The 18,337-nt window shown below is 36.8% G+C and overlaps 1 pseudogene; it reads right to left on the reverse strand.

The window, feature by feature from the left end:
- Positions 1-9,361: 9,361 nt before the first annotated feature.
- On the reverse strand, positions 9,362-10,256 carry LOC101682973 (annotated as a pseudogene).
- Positions 10,257-18,337: the final 8,081 nt, after the last annotated feature.

The following is an 18,337-nucleotide window of genomic DNA, read 5'->3' on the forward strand; positions in this document are numbered from 1 at the left end:
AAACAAACTGAGGGTTGCTGGGGGGAGGGGGGTTGGGAGAAGGGGGAGTGGGGTTATGGACATTGGGGAGGGTATGTGCTTTGGTGAGTGCTGATTCACAGACCTGTACCCCTGGGGATAAAAATACATGTTTATAAAAAATAAAAAATAAAAAAAAAAAAAAACCTCCCAATCAACAAATGAGAACTTCAGCTGTCCCACAGAGACTGTCCCACACTGTGAAAGGTAACCAGTTGGTGTCAGCAACAACCCTGTAACTGAAGCCTGGAGTCACCCAATTTGTAGACACTTCTGTTTCTACTTTGCCTATTGTTTTCTGATGTCCATGTTTCCCAAAGCCTGTATATAAGATCAGCAATGTTATTTTTTCAGAGACACTGTGTCTTCAAAGCGCAACTCTCCGTTGCCGATCAAGAAATAAACAAATTTTATTTCAAATATTAAGTGGCAATTTCTTCCTTCCACATACTTAATAAAATCAGAAAAGTTAAAATTACTTTTCTCATCATTTGTAAACACTTTCAGTATCTTTGAGTCACATTTTGGTACATTCTATTCACAATGATTTAAGAGACTAAATCAAAGAAGACTAACTCTCCTGAGGTATATAATTTATCTCTTGCTTAAACCACAAATAAATGATATTTTTATGTACTATCTGTGAATCAGCATTTACTTAAATTCAAAGAAAGATCTCTAATCCAAGAATTACACCTTTTACTATGTTAAAATTTTATCTGAAATGAAATCCTCAAGAAAAGGAACAGGAAATGAATTTGTTCAGAAAGGAGTTTCATATCCTGCATTTTGAGTTTCACCTCCTAACTTTACCTGGTCTAAAGGCAAAAACTAACATCTAATCCCATCTTTATAAGCTTTTATATGCTCAGTAGTATCCCAATTTCTTCCAGGGTAATAAGGAAATCATTAGTCATCATTCAGACTATTGGGAATAGACACTGCAATTGTTCACTCACCTAACTTATGTAGAAACTTTTATACTGGTGGTCATTCCACAGAATAGAAAAGCAAACACAGATCACACACACACACAAAAATCCCTTTATGATATAATTATGATGAAAGTCTGTTGAAATCTTCTAAATTCCTACCTATTCAACTTCTGTCCATCAGAGCGTAAAAATTCTACATAGTCTCTTAAACTGATGTGGTGGGGAAAATTGCCACCTCTGATCTTCTATGAAAAGATAGATTCTAGAATTCCAGAGAGATAATTTCAAGCTAGGACTACTCATTCCAGTTAAGGCAAGCAGAGCCGGTATTCACTATTTTTTTTTTCCCTCTCCAGCTCTCTCTTTCCTCTCCTCTCCTTTCCTTTCCTCTCCTCTGTTAAATAACATTTCCTCTCCTCTGTTAATTTTTTTTTATCATATCATGTCATATAGACTTTACTGTCTTTTCCATTCCTATTCCCCCCTCTCTGGGTTTAATTTGGGTTATTTCCTACTAAGTTTTCTAAAATATATGCTTTTTAATAACGGTTATTAATTCCATCTGTTATATTCTTTTGTGTTTTCATATTTTAATAAGAATTAATTTTTATTATTTCCCCTTACAGAATGTGCATTTGATTTCTTATATATTTCAGAACTCTCTTAACATTGTCAATGCTTTCCTTTATCTTTTGAACATAGTAATCATAAAGTTCTGTTGTTTTTCTCTTAGCTTTAGAGCATTTGGTCCTGTTTCTTAAAATGCCTACCAGCTCCAAATATACCTGTCGTTGTTCTGCTTGTGATATGAAAAACTTCATCTTTGCCAGGTGGCATAATTTTAAGCTTTGTTAGTAGAGGGCACTGGAGGAATGCTGGAAAGGGAAGGGGAACTTCTTCCTGATTCTTCTGTACACTCTTTTGATAGGCTCCCCATCAAGTAGCAGTCATTAGTGCATTTCACCTCCCCATAGGCAGCAGTGCCCCAAATCCCAGAAGGAATCCTTTCAGGGTAGTGCTATTGATCCAGTGAGTTCCATGCATGCCATTTCCCTGTGGACAACTCCCTTCAGTACCCCCATAGTTGCCAATGGATTCTAGGTACAGAATATCCCTACTATTGGCATAGTCTGGCGCCCCAGAGGGTAGATCCCTAGCTGCTTCCATAGCGCAGAGGCTTTATATGGTTGGTTTTCTCAAACCACAAAGGAGAGATTTTTAGATATTTCCACTAGGGCTGCAACTCAAAGAATGTCTTTGTTGTCTCATGTTTAATAGCTATACTGTCTTTCAGGAGGTCTGGAGCGGGATACTCTTACAGATTTTTTCCTTAAATGTTTGCTCTGCTCTAACCTAAGAGTAGTAATGACTTCTTTATATATGATATCCCCTTTTTCTTTAGAATTCTCTTTATACCTTGGCAGCTAATGTATAGCTTTATACCCCATTACTATAATTTCCTATTATTGTTAATAATTCTTTATAAAAATATTTTTGCAAGTTGCTTTCTGGTATGTGGCTCCTGATTGGCTCCTGACTAGTACAGACTTGATACTGGGAAGATGGGATTTGATCATGATTTTGGCTTCAGCATAGTTCTGAAATCCTTGCCAGTTGGAAATGTGTTCCTGGTAACAAATGACATAACGTGGTTTTACAAGTAATCAAACTATAAACTATGGCTGTAATGAAATGCCCCCTGAAGCAAGCTTTTTGGGTGCCCAGTTGGAAGCCACACTTGACCTTTATGGCAGTAGTGATGACTATCAGGACTATGGTGTAATAGGCATCAACTGAGTACATGGTGAATAGGATCACCTAGAGAAAGAAAATGACAAGATCCTTTAATTTCAATTTTAGAAACTGTCTGATAACCAGAGAACTTCCATGACAGCCCTAAATTAGTCTCTTATTTCTCCCACCCATGAGGCTAAGATTGCTGAAAAATCAAACATAAAATCCAATTGTACTGGTTACTGAATTACATTGTCAGTTGAATTCACAGTTTTCAGAGTTTCTGTGTAAAGTTTAACACATTCATTCTGAAAGAGAGGGATCCTGAAACGCTGAAACAATCTTGAACCCTCAAATCACTTTGATCCTTTCTTACCACTGGAAGTACCTCATTTTATGACTTAACTAGCTCTCCTTCACTTGAAAATCTGTAGTAACATCACCTAGGGCAGATGCTTATCTTTTTTTTTTTTTTTTTTTTTTTTAGATTTTATGTATTTATCTGTTAGAGAGAAAGAGAAAACACAGGCAGGCAGAGAGGCAGGCAGAGGCAGAGGGAGAAGCAGGCTCCTGCTGAGCAAGGGGCCTGATGTGGGACTAGATTCCAGGACCCTGGGATCACGACCTGAGTCGAAAGGAGCTGCTTAATGGAATGAGCCACCCAGGCATCCCGGAAAGATGCCTAACTTAACCCTTAACTTATTTGGCCTTTGCAGGGATTGGCTAGATCTCAAAATAACTATGCACTAATAGAAACTTAATCAGATAGTGACTCCAATTGCAGCTATTCTTCCAAATGTAAAACCTTTAGTGAAATAAATAATACTTTTTTTTGTCCATAATGTTTTTCAATGCTTACCAAAAACAGCTTGTTATCACTTGGCCGGGCCAAATAAAACCTTCAGTTTTGAGACAGACTGTGCAGATTCCCCTGTTCTATACCATAACAGAGTCTACAGAGTCCTTGATAATTTTTTCATTCCATAAAACATGACACCAGTCTTCTAACAATATTATGCTGATTGGATCTGATGAACAGGAAAGGCAAGTATTTTAAACGTTTTATTAAGATGTGTACAGATTACCAGATGGATGAGAAACCCTATAAACATTCAGAGGACCCCCATTTCAGTGAAGTTTCCCACAATCTCTGTCTCTTGCCTAAAACTCTTTAATTATTTCAAAGATACATTCTTTTTTTTGTTGCTTTATTTTAAAAGCAAAACTTTCTGAGGATGCCTGGGTGGCTCAGTTAGTTAAGCATCAAACTCTTGATTTTTGATTCAGGTCATAATCTCAGGGTCTTGGGACTCTAGCCCTACATCAGGCTCCATGCAGCCTGGAGCCTCCTTGAGATGTCTCTTACACAGTAAAAGAAAAATTGCTGCTCCTTATACCTCCTACCACAATAGTAGGTAAATTACTTGATAGACATTTTTGGATTTTAGAGATAACAGATATGATACTTGAGTATAAGATTTAGATCTACATCTACGTAGAATGACACAAATATCTGCCAGCTTCAAGTAAGGAGCAGAGGAATGGAGGCTCTGCCGTAAGTTCAGGCTATGCTTCAAACCACTCTACTGCTTGGGCCCTAGGATATAGCAGATCTTCTGATAGAATCTTTGGTGAATAGGAATCTTGAACAATAAGAGAATCATAACACAGTTCTCTGATTAAAAACCAGATGGGACAGGTCAAGACAGTATAACTAATTGCATAAGAAGTTAGCTCAAATCCCTTTGATATCAATTCTTTTGGCATTGATTCATCTTCAGTTTATATCCATGGGCTCTTGGGGTTTGGGGTATTCCTTAAGAGCAGTTGATGGAAAGGGGAAAAAAAACATCTCAAGCTGGGTTAGGAGATGGCTCAGTATAACATAACAGTATTACCCAAAAGTGGACAAATGAACAGATAAGATGCCATAGTCCCATTCAGGGATAATCCTTAAGAAGTATGGTAAAAATAATAATTATTTTAAAAAATAATAATAAATTAATAAATAATAATAATAAGATAAAATAAATCCTCCCAATGGGAAAAACTTCAAACAATGCATATACATTTGGTTGTCTACTTGGAGTAAGAACCAGAAGCATGAATCCACACTAATTCACAGGGAGTTGCTAACTGGTTGGCTGGTTGGGAAAAAGACTTCAAAAGAAAAGAATGGAAAACTAGTAACAAAGAAGACGACCTTTCAGAATGGGCAGGGTTTATGAAGATATTTGCATCTCATGTTGAAGTCCAACAAAGAACATCCCCTGTAGGGTAGGCTCTTCCTAATCAATTGGCATACACTATGGATTTCAGTCATACTCTTTCCCCAGTCTGCCTAGTGTTTGAACAGCAAATCTATGAACAAAGAGATGTGTGCACAAGAATAGAGGCTATGCATGAGCTCAACAATGTACTTTGTTTTGTCAGGACTAGCTTGGGTAACGATATTGTTGAGTTCTTATTTTCCAACATTTGAAATGAACACTGAGCTCTAAATTTGTCACCATTGTCTGAATGTAAAAGCCAGTCACCTGTGGCAATTAATTTACAGATTTATTCCATCATGGATTGGGAAGCTTTTCTTCCTTACTAGGATAGACACATATTCTGGATCTAGCTTTTCCTTCCTTCTTGTAATATTCTGGCAGCACTACCTTTTAAAAACTCAGATAAGCCTTTGTAAACCATCATGGAATTCCACATAGCTTTGCTTCTGATCTAGGAACTTATTTACGAGTTCAAGTATAGCAATGGGCTAACGTAAGTGAATTTAAATGACCTTAAAACAAGCCACATTGCTTGAGAGTAGTTGGACTAGTTGAAAGGTGGTAAAATGGCTTGCTGTTGTCCCCTTTGTAGCACCAATGGGTAGACTACACCCTGAGATGATAGAGCTCTGTCTTGTAAAATGTATTATAAGGTTGAATCAGATACCATTATATGATGCTCTCTTGCAATGGCCAGAGTATACATGCCTGATAATCATGAAGTGGAGCAGCTTTTCTCACTATCATCTGTAATAACCTACTATCAGGATATTTATTTCCTGTAACAGAAATCTTTAGCTTTGGTGGTATGGAGGTCTCAGTTTTTAAGGAGGGAATACTTTAACCATTGAACACAACAATGGTTGTGTATTAGGAAATTGGACAGACACCTAAACATTTTGGATCCTTGTGCCACTGAAACAATAGGCAGGACAGAAGCTTCCTCTATTGGCTGAAGAGATCATTCCCAATTACAAAGGAAAAATAAAGTTGCTGCTATATAATAATGACAAGGAGAACAATATCTGTAATCCAGAGGGTTCTCTAGGGTCCCTGTTTGTGAGTCAGGTCAAGGGAAAATCAAGCAACTGAAAATAGAAGAAGCAAGTAATTTAACAATACAGAACCTTTGGGAATAAAGTTTGAGTCATTCAACAAAGTAAGAAACCTAGACCAAGGTCCTGGCTAAGGTTAGGGGAAATAAGGAAGATGTAGTAGGGGAAGGAATATGTATATATCAACTATAATCTTTTGAGTAAGTAAAGAAATGAACACTTCAATTGCTTCGCAATTTTTTCTATGTGTTTATAATGCACATGTGCTTATTAGTATATGCCATTTTCTTTTTTGTCTTATTTACATTATAATTCAATATAAAGTTTTTGACAATTAACCTTATAAGGTAATATTCAAGTAACATAATATTCTGTGGTATTGTAACTAAAGCTGTAGATTCAGTGACGATTGAAACTTCATTTGGGAAAAGTTTGTGAAATTTTTGACTTGCAAAAATGTAGCTGTTATCTTGCTGGTGGAAAACCTAGCATGGTTTTGTTGTTTCACAGAAATTCAGTTGTAGCAGAAGGGTGCATAGGAAGGTAAGCAGCCAAAGGGATTGACCATATCATTTAACAAATATATTGCCTCTAGGTACCAAATTCCCACTTAATTGTTATGCTCATGATCCTGGAACATTTCTCTCCTGTCAGAGGGAATAAAATTAGCCTTTGTCAGCAAAGAATATTCAGTGGATCTGGAAGGAAAAGGGCCTCTTCTTGCTTCCTGTTTATGCTCTCTTTTAACTTACTGTCTGTGGTAGTCTGTGTAGTAGTTCCCCAGGGCAGCTTCCCCCAACATACTAGATCATAGCTTCTTCATGCATCACCACAGTGAGTGGTGAGTTCTCTTTGTACTGCTTCCTATTTGATGGTTTTCCCTTGCAATTTAGAGGGTGATTATCACAGCACAACAGCTCCCCATATATGGCATCTCCATCATCCCCAAAGGTGGAGTCCCAGAAAATTCCACAAGCACAGATCCTCTACAGAACTTCCCTGCCTTTCTATTGCCTATAACCTTACTGTCTACATTGAAGTCTGGAGGCCTTGGAGGCAGGACCCTTCTCTTAGATTTCTTTCTTGTTCTCTTTGTCCTAAGGTGTACTGGCTGCTCACAGTATCTGCTCTTATATTCTTCAGAGTTCTCTTTATGACTTGGTAGCTAATCTCCTTTATGCTCATCTCCTATTATAGTTCTTAATAAATTATTAACACATGCAAATTACTATGTAGTTTGTGTCTCCTACTATATCCTGAGAAATTCACCTGGTACTTTCTTACTGATTACCAGACATGTACCAAAAATTATAGAGATTTGGGAAGCTGTTAACTCTCTTTGGAGAGGTATTAATGTTCTCCTGGAAGACATATAGTATAGGGAAGGGTTGTATAATATTCTCAGAAAAAATATATATATAACAATATATATATAAAATATTTACATTAATAATATAATATATATAACATATATATAACAATGTCAGCAGTGCTAAGGGATACAAGGGAAACTCTAGTAGGGCAAGGAGATATGAAGAAACAGATGGTGACTCTTTGGATGGGCTTGTCAAGTAATGCTTCTCTGAGGAGTGTCAAAAGAGCAGATACCTGAATGATGTAGTGATAATGTTCCTGAAAAAAGAACAAATGGAAAAGATACTACAGGATACAATAAACAAGGGAGGTAGATATAAACAATAAGATCAGTAAAGCAGGTGGGCCCCAGATCATGCGGGTTATATTAGGACATATAGAAACCTCTTTTAACTATTTTAGGGTTCTCGCCAATCTCTCTGTAACTACCCTTCTGCTTTGTTTTGCTTTTTGTAATGTAAAATTAGTATGTAATCAGAAGGAGCATTTATAAATAATTAGCGCTAAACCTTCAAGTACCAAAAACATACAGTAAAACTCTGGTATTACAGTGTCTTAGTTTGAGTGTCTGCCAAGTCAGAGCCTGAGAGGAAGACTTGGGGGCAGATAGTTTATTTAAGCAGCTGGCACCTAGCAGCAAGAGTGAGAAAATTGAAGAGTAAAACAAGGGAGAAATAAGAGAAGATAAAGTGTCATTACAGAGCTAGTTACTTATATGGACAACTGGGATTCACTTCCACCGGGGAACCACTGCAGGACAAGGGTTTACATTATGAAATTACATCCTAGCTTTGCCTGGGAGTGCCTTCCAACCTCTCATCCCCTCCACCCACCCACATCCCCAGTGTATTAAATCCCATTAACTTCTAGGTTTCCTTGCATGAATTTGAGCAAGATCTCATGGTTTGGGAAGCATTCAGGCAAAAAAATTGGGAGAGATTTGGCAGGCTTTTAAAATAGAATGTTCTCCTCCCCAGCATAGGAATGACTCAACACAGTTGCAGGTAAAATGAGTGTTGGGTTGGGGGCACAAAAATACATGAGAAGTAGGGTTCATGAAGTACAAAACTTAAACCCAGTGGTATTACTATTGCATAGTTAGTGAAATGCACCAGTGAAGCTTGTTTAAGTTGCTGGCTGGGAGTTCCAGGCTTGGCTGAGCTATTTAAACGGCAGCCCCGCCTACATTTGGGAGAAACCTGGTAGTTGGTTTCTGTTTAGAGTTAAGTTTGGCTTCTGTTTAGAGTTAAGTCTGAACGGAATGACTGAGTTTTCTGCCTGGCAGAAACTTGAAAAAGAGTAGCATCAATCCATATGAAATCTTGAAACTCATTTATTTCCAATCTTTGGCCTTATGTAGGGGTTTATGCTGGAAAATACTGGAAACCAGGAAATCCGCTTCCTGCCTCTCTGTTGACTGTCTTCTCCCTGGTCTCACCTCTCCTCTCTCTCCACTAGTGCCCACCCATCCTCCAAGCACATAGCACAAGGTATTTGGAAGAGCTTTGGGTGGAGAATTCCAGTCAAACCAATTATATCCAAATTGGTACTGTTACAAGATCTATTATGTTGGTCTTCTACGATAGCTATAATTGAAATCTCTCTAAAAATTGCTTGGAAAATTGAGAACAGTAAACATATGTTTTTATACTTGCTTGACAATCAGAGATCATCACAATTAAATTCACATGCTTTTGGTTTTTTATGCCATTGTGTGACTGTACTATATAATATCTTAATTGTGCTTTTTTAAAAATTTTTAGAATGTTTACATTTTATTTTCAAATTTATAATTTTTGTCTTCTCCATCAATTTCTAGGTTTTCTTTTTGTTGCTCAAGCTGTATGTTTCATTGTCAGACTCTCTTCAGATTGTACTTGCTAAGCTGTTTGAGGTTGAGAAGCAAATGAACAGTATATAGAACCTGTCCTGGGGATCAAAATGAAAGTTATTATTTTTTTAAATGGGTCAGTTATTTAATTAGGTTCTTTGTAAGAAATTTAGAATAGCAATTTGTGAGGGAAAACACCAATTTGTGAGGGTAAACTCCATTTGTGAGAGAAAACTCAGAGCAGAGGCAGCCCTGAAGCTGAGAAACAGCCTTGATTTTTGGCAGAATTTGCGAGTCCACAGTTTTCTGATCACCTTGCATTGCTCTGTAATTGCGTATTTCTCTTTCTCACTGTCAAAGATCTCACTCTCCTGGTGTCTGGGCTTCCACAACTTCTTCTTCTTTGAAATAAGCATCAGTGAGATGTTTGGGGATTTTCACACTGCTGATATCAGTTTTGGTAGAAGTGGATGTGACGAATTTTTGGTGTGTTCTATACAGGGGAACTCCATTGAGGGACAGAGGTCCAGTCACCCGTAGCAAGCCACTGCTCATTTGCTTCAGGAAAACTACCCTTTTGTCTCTGTGACGCCCAGTGAGGATGATCAAAATGGTCCCAGGGGTGATGCTAGCTGCAGTTTTCTCACATGCTTACTGAAAGGTTTTTTTGTCATGGCTCAACAGCTTTTGAGGCACATCTTCAGTAGGATGATACCTAGGCATTTTGGGTACCACCATTCTTGTCACCACCAACTGGTTTTGTGACGGTTGCAAGAACCTTCTTTTTCTTTTCAATCCTGGATTTAGCTGCCGAATACCTCCTCTTGTATGTGCCCTTTCTGGAATGCATAGGTGATCGGGAGTATCTGCTAATTCCTCTGACTAGGGTAGGGTTTCAGCTGCAGTGGGGCTTCCCCTTCTTCGGCGTTTTAGCCTATGGGTTACCCTTCTTAGTCTTGCCACCAGCGGCATCAGCTTTCTTGGCTTCAAGTTTCTTCTCTTTAGCATCCTGTTCCTCAGCTTTTTCGTCCGCCATCTTGCAAGATGGGAAAGAGAACTAAGTCCCTTAAATGAAAGTATTTTAACAGGTATTTTACTCACTAGCGAATTTCTCTTCTATTGATTTATTTTCTTCCCCAATCTGTATCTTTGTTTTGTTACCCAGGATTCTTGAGAAAAATAAAACCTGATAAATTTCTGTAGTTCAAACATTATTTTGTTAGTATTTTTTTAAACTGTTATGCTATATATGTTTTAACATGTCTTACTTCATTTTTTTGTTTTCTCTTTCTAACACTGACATCTTCTAAGAACATACACATATACACACACATTCTCACACAGTTTACTCCTACAAATAGTACTATATTGAGATATATATTCTTTTAGGTAAAACTAGTGTTGCCAAAAATACTTACAAAAAATAATATTTTGTAAAGTATGTCCAAAAATAATTAGTGTTACCAAAAATTATTATTTACAAAAAATAATGTACCTGTCTACTCTTTCATGACCAAACATGTTAAAATTATTGTTCCCAGGAAAATAGTATTTTTTTAAATGAATTCTTATAATCCATCAGATAAGGAAAACTAAGTTATCCACAATTTAGATCCAAGTAGGATAACAACAGCACCTTTCATTGATAAAATGCTTCCATATATGACTGCCTTTTATGTCTCACAACAAACCTGAAAATTGAAGGATTAGAGAAGTTAATTAGAGAAGAAAGTATGTTTGCATACTTATTTAGTGATTGATATAGCCAAAGATCAGTTGAGTGCAATTCTAACCAAAGCTAAACTTTTAAATTTTCTAAAAGAACTGTGTCTTTACACAGCCTTTTTTGGTTTGTTTTTACACAGTTGCAGCCTCTTCCATTTGACTTCCAAAATAAGTATCAAGGAAGTGTGAAACATTGCCTTTTTACAATAATGTGTAAAATGTTGTGAATGGTCTTACTTGCAGGGAAAATTTAATTTTTTAAGCACGATTCCATCCTTTCATTTAATTACCTCTGATATAAAATATCTTATTTCTCACTTCAGTCAATTCTTCTTCCAACAAGTGCTAATATAGTGTCAAATTTTGAAAATGATGGCTGTGAGGTTAGGTCCTCTAACAAGGAAAAAACTGTATCTATTTTTTTATACCCAAAATAACCAACAAAGTAAAAAAACAAAAAACAAAACAAAAACCTTCTTTGTGCTAATGTAAAACATAGCAAAAGCAATGTAGTTGGACTAAATTTGCTTTAATTCCTTTAAAATTCATTTTCAGGTACTGAAGAGTCATACAAGCAAAATCAGGCAACAACAGAATTAACTAGCTCCAAAAAACACATTCTCAGCATCTATTTAAAAACACTTGAGAAAGTAAATACTTTTAAAATATTGTTTTGGGGATTCCTAGGTGGCTCAATTGATTAAGTGGCTGCCTTTGGCTCAGTTCATGATGCCAGGGTCCTGAGATCAAGCCCCAAATCGGGCTCCCTGCTCCCTCTGCCTGCCACTCTTACTTGTGCTCTCACTCTATCATTCTATCAAATAAATAAATAAAATCTTTAAAAAAGTAAAAAGTAGGGCACCTGGGTGGCTCAGTGGGTTAAAGCCTCTGCCTTCGGCTCAGGTCATGATCCCAGGGTCCTGGGATCGAGCCCCACATCGGGCACTCTGCTCAGTGGGAGCCTGCTTCCCCCTCTCTCTCTGCCTGCCTGTGATCTCTGTCTGTCAAGTAAAAAACAAACAAACAAACAAACAAACAAAAAATCCCTTAAAAAATTAAATTTAAAAAAAAGTAAAAAATAAAATAAAATATTGTTTTGTGGTTTCTATGATGAAAAAATTTCAAGGTAGCTGCCCTGAAGTACCATACATGATTTGTCCTGTCCAGTAAAAGCAGATAGAATTAAAGATTTGTAACTATTCTCTATTATACTTTAGCAAAATCCCTTATTTGAAATAAGTGACCAAAGTAAATAGCATATACAAATATTCCTTTCTTTAATCATTGTTTGATTAAAAATAATCTGTTCTTGATTTTTGCTTCAATAAAATAGAGGTCATTAATTTGGTAATACCCATACATGTACAGCTAATAACTTTACTAAGTGAGTCAAAGTGATGGAAAAATTAGCCTAGGCTTCAACAGAGAACTGACTACAAGGTACTAGGAGTTCTGTGGATTCTTTTTTCAGGCTCAGGGCAAGAACTGCTGGTAAAGTTCTTGCATTTTGCATTTGCTAAGGGAGTATTTGTTCAGAGACAACTTTTTACTTGTCAGCTGTCCCTGGTGTTCTAGAGTTGTTTCTATGTTTGATTTGTTATGAAATACTTGAAATACACAATACATGAAAAGAATAACATAATGAATTCCCAGGTGCCTGTCACCCAGATTTAAGAAATGTTAACATTGTGCTTTTTTTTATTTTATATTATTCTTACAGAAATAGAAGATTTACCAATACAGCTTATACCTACTTTGTCTCCTTGCACAAATATCACCTTCCCTTTCTTTTCAGAGAGACTTGGTATCTAATTCTATATTAATATGTAATTCTTTATTACATAGGTATATATGTATGAACATATAAAAATAAAATATTTGAAGACTTTTAGGTTTTACATAAATCACATCATACAATAATGTTTTTCCCCATTTTCTTTTTCTGTCAACAGTATACACTCAGGTAATATTGTTTTAGAATTAATGTAACTGTTTCTTTTTATCTACTGATTACTATTCTATTGTATGAATTAATAAATCACAATTTTATTTTTCCATTCTTTATAGATATTTAAGTTTCCCCATTCTTTATGTTTGCTTATTGTTTAATTTTGGTATTACAAATTATGTTGCAGTGAATACTGCTAAATAAAAACAAATTCAGACTTAGAAAAGAGTGGTATTATTCAGAGGAAATACAATTACCATAGGAAGAACACTGTGGTTTCAGAAATCTGCAAGTATCTCACAGTCAAACAAATAAAACAAAAACCTTCTTATTTTAGGAAAGAGAAGAGAGGAAGGGAGAGAGAAGCAGAATCTTATAAGGGGAAGCTAAACATGTAAAAAGAAATGAGCAGTAGGGTTTGACAAGGAAAGGGTCTTGCTGTGGTCATTCAAGTCCCAGGAGAAGCTGATAAGGGGTACAAATTCCACATTTTGAGTGATTTCATGTTCTTGGGACATACAGAGTACAGGGACCTGTAGGAAGGAGAGACTCCAGACTGAAGTTCGGTTAGGATAAAGCAGAGGATAAGAAATGGGCAATAGTTAACATTTTGTCAGTTCATGAACTGCTTAAGAGACAAAGTTTGTCCTTATATACTATTAGGAGTGGAATAAGAGTACTTATCAGGTCAAAATTGATCCATATAATTTTCAGAGGTTTAGCACCCTTCACATTCTTTTTGGCCTGAAGGACTAGCTGTGTTACATAGTGAGTGTACTATCAGACTGAGAACTGTTGGAAGGATAGTTAATGAGTTATATTATATTTAAAAAGAGCAACTGTTAAAGTTTGAACAAGTGAGTAAAATTAAGACTTGAGATTTGGAGGAGCCAACTGAGAAGATCCTAAGATATTGGATCTGAAAGCATATTCATTCAGATGGTAGAATGAGGTTGGCAGTGGCAGTCTCACAAATTCCCCAGTTCACAGTCTGAATGTTTTTGGTGATGGCATAGGACATCAGAGAGTATTCAAGAACATGCACAGCAGTCTTCCCAAGCACTACAGACAACACTGCATAAATGCCCCCCTCAGAAGGCAAGGGTGATGCGTGACACCAGACAATTGTGAAGGGCAATTAGGTGGTTAGTGTGGTTAGCGGTGATGTTGGAACTTCTGGTATAGCGCATCATGGATATTTCCTAGAGTAGAGCAAAGAAGATGCAAGAGTTTTGGTAAACTTCCCAAATGCCCGCACAAAACAGTAGCTTCAGATACAGACTATCCACCATGATCTACAGCAGCAGTCAAGTCTTTGAGGTTTGACCACAGAAGGTTAACCTCTTCTTCTAAGGCTTCTTGGGAACCTTGTGAGAATTTCACAGTCTCCTTATAGGACTGGCAGTATGTATATAAGTTTGTAGCTAACATGGTTGTATAGACCTTTGGGGTCATCTGGTACCTAGAAAACTTACAGGTGCAGGTATCCTCACTTTTCACAAGTTTGAATTAGGCTACTTGTCTTCTGTGAAAGACCTACATTAGTACCTGTTTTCACTAACCGAAAGAAATCCAGAGGATTTTCAGTTTAAAAAAAAAAAAAAGACAAAAGTAAAAATAGTGTTCAGTGTGTTTGTTTTGCCGTGAGCTGTTACAAAGACATTGTATACCCCAGCAGCTACAGTGGCACCACCAAGCTCCTTCTCCAGGAAATACACTCATCCTGTCACTGCTATAGCTTTGAACTGTTGTTTGTGAGCATCTGTGCTTTATCTCAATTTATTCTGTGCATCTGTTAGCAAGATATGTCCTGAGGTATCAGAAAAACCCAAGAGAGGTTGTTTTTGGTGTCCGGGAATGTTCAAAAAATTTTCCATATACATTAATGGTAATTGCCTTTTCACTTTGTACTGTTGAGCTTATGAAAGGTTTTATAGGAATGCTGTATTTTCAGATAGCAGAGGAAGTCGGTAATGGAACAGTTAAGGTGAGGAAACAAGGGACGTCTGGCTAAAAATTTGATAAGCGCTAATTAAATTAACTTGATAACAGGATCCAGTTCAGTGAGCAGGCATATGCCAATAGGCATTGCTGTACCTCATTAAAGGCTATCCAGGGTTCACAAAATAAATGTCCCATAGATTTGTGTCTTGGGACTCATGTAAACCCTTTTGATAGAATTGTTGTCTTATCAAGCTGGGAAGAGGAAATTGGTAACTTTGTTGCTTACAGAAATAGTCCCAAGCATACTGGGTAAAATTATGTTTAAAATCATCTCGATCTATTAGGTTCATATGACAGGCCAAGAAATATGTATTTTTTGCTTTCTCATGGGAATAGTGTAGGTGTTTGTGTTGATGGCAAAGTAGGTTTGATTGCAAATACTTAGGCCCATCGAGGATCCCTGGTTATATTACAATGGAAACAGATTGCCTTGTTTGAAATGTATTGAAATTGAAGGAGGTTCTGTTTGAACTTTGGAGTAGAAACCGAAAAGGCCCCTGAGTGATAAGACAAAGGATGCCCTTAAATCTGAGTCTTTATAGGATTTTATGGGAAACCAGAAGGTTCCAAAGGAAATACAGAGCCAACAAACAAAAGTAAGGTTGCAATGTTATTTATACTAGAAATTATTTTAAAGAAAAAACAAAGGTTGTCAGGTTGTGCTATAAACTAAGCAAAAGAATGCCATAGATTCTGGGCCCCTTGCAGGAATAGAGGAATTATTTAAAGGAGGGAATTATTTAAAGTAGTGTGAGGGGAAAGAGATTTTACAATATAAAGCTCATTGTGAAAAGTTATGGTTGCAATGTGAGGAGGTACATGGATAGCAAAGGTGATGCAGATAAAGAAGATAAAGAAGAATGAAGTCAAGGACAATAAAAGTAGTTAAGGAAATGGTAGGAGGCCAGGTTCTGACATCTTGGGTGGAAAATCACCACTTCATGATGTCATCAGCTTATCGTAAAGATATCTAACTTGTGGCTCCCTCTTCTCCAAAGAGCCTATGTTTAAGGCTTCTATTTAGACTACACTTTCATTCAGAGTAGCATTTATTTCAGCTGAAGAACATGAATCCAGGCTTGGACCACTTGATTTGGGCAGCAGTGTTAGTGGTAAGGAAGATGATCTAAGGGCCTTTCCAATGGGGTGAATTACTGATTTTCAGTTGATGTCAGCTCTAGAGACATCAGAGAACTAAGTCTCTAGTTCCTTGCAGTATTTTAGGATGTTTGAATTGATGAAGATAGAATTTTTGAGAGCTCAGACAGAAAAGTGAATTATCATAGGTCATCAGTTATTACTTGTATTACTATACAGTTATATTGGCACAGTTGCTGTGATTGGTACAGTTGCTGTGCTGCTGTAGGAGAGACCTAGAAGACAATCAGTGCTAATGGTAAAACCTTGAGCCACAGGAGATTGAGTTATTTCATCCATTTGTCAAGCTTTAATTTTAATGATCCATTAACTCTCCCATCATTCCAGATGACAATGTCATTTTGGACATAAGGGAAGAACTTTTTGGATTGGCTAGATGACTTCACAAATGAAATGGGTTCCTTGGTCATTTGAACAACCCAGTAGAATTCTGACACAGGAAATACTAGTTCCAAAAAAAAAGTTTAGTTAAATAGTGACAGGAGTCCTTTTACAGGGAAAGCGTCAAGCCAGTGAGAGAACATGCTTATGATAATACAATGATATTCATATCCATGAGATCAAGGGAAGTAAATCTAATTAAATCTAAGTAAATCTAATCTTAGTAAATCTAAGTAAATCTAATTGCCAATGAAATAAAGGTCCTGGTGGGGGATTCTTTCCTTGCCCCACTTTTGCAGATTTATCAGGATTATATTTTCGAGAGATTGGGCAAGAAGCCACCACTTGTTCCAGATAGGGAGTTGAAGTTTCCTCACCAGTGTTGGCAAAGAGATTGATTTAGTTTTTTTCCTTTTTTTTTTTTTTTCAACTTAATTTAGTTTTATTCTTTTTCAGTGTTCCAAAACTTTCTGGCCTTTATAAAATACTCACAGAGGAAGAAACCAGGCAAGTATCTGGGTTATTCCAAAGTCTGTCTGGTTAGATAAGACATCCAGATATTTCCCAGTTAGCCTTTTAATATTTAAGGGCTTTGAATTAGGGGACTTTAAGTACTGCAAATAGAGGATCAGATGAAATAAGAGTAGATTTAGGGCCTTAACTGATTGAAGTGAAAGTATAGGGCTTTATGACAATTTAGTATATCTAACAGTATATCTAAACTGCTATCTTTAGCTTTAACAGTTTTGTGGCCCCTAAGGATAGCTATTGACTTAAATCCTCTGATTTTCCTTAATATATCCAGATAATATACTATTCCAAAACACAGATCTATTGTCTGTAAAAATGCCAAATTTCCTATTGGTAGCCAAAGAGAAGGTTCTTATGAAAACCATGAAGTCAAAGATCTGAGCTGACTTTGCACCAAGTGAAGACCTACACTGAATAGAATTTTGAAAATCAGAAATGACATATTTTGGTTAAAAATGTCCTTTTAAGTTTTGAAGATCTGAACCATCAACAAAGAGAATAAGGTCTGGATTTGCAAGGGATTTCTAAAAGTCAAAATGGGAGAGGATTTAGGCTTGAGTGTCTATAACATAATTATTCAGTTGTCCTTTAGCTGGGAGAGGGAGCAGACTAGTGGGACTGAGATTTTGTCATGGGTGGGAAAGAGAGTAGAAGAATTCCACAACAGGTGAACTTGAGCGATCAGGAAAAGGGTCCCAACTGCACAAAGGACATAAATGTTCATGGTATGACGTAGCATGAGGTCAGATATGGTTTGAACTCTATTTGCAATTGCCACTCTTGCCAGCAAGGAAAGACAAAAAGCTTGAGCTAAGACTGAAATATCTGATTGACCTCTGATATCTATTATGTCTTTGAGATAGAACACCTAAGGCATGCCCTTCTCTTACATGAACAAACAGAAAAATCAAAGAGTAGTCAAGAAGCCCTAAATGGGATAAAAGAAAGGGATTCAAATCATTTGACAGAAGGCAAGTCTCAGAGGATCAGATAAAGTTTCTTTAGTCATGCTGTATAAAAGGGATGTTATAGCAGAGAAGGTAAGGATCTGCATTCTACAGTGGTCAGTCAGTTCCAGAAAGCCTTGAAGTTATCCTTTGGTTTCAGATAAGAGGTTGTTAAATATGACCTTGATATGATCTGGGGGATCAGGTTTTTCCCTCAGGGGGAATATCATAAGCTAAATAGTGGACTTGGGGACAACAGAGATGAACTTTGTCTCTTGAAACCTTCTGGCCCTTTTGAACTAAGTCTTATAGTAAGTATATTTCATGAAAAGAGTTGCTGTATGTCTTAAGACAAAAAGAGAGGTCATCTACATATTGAATGAAGGTTGAATTACAAAGATCAAATCTTTTAGATTTGCACTT

This window comes from Mustela putorius, unplaced genomic scaffold, assembly GCF_011764305.1.
Source record: "Mustela putorius furo isolate JIRA1106 unplaced genomic scaffold, ASM1176430v1.1 tig00000224_pilon_pilon_pilon, whole genome shotgun sequence".
NCBI lineage: Eukaryota > Metazoa > Chordata > Mammalia > Carnivora > Mustelidae > Mustela > Mustela putorius.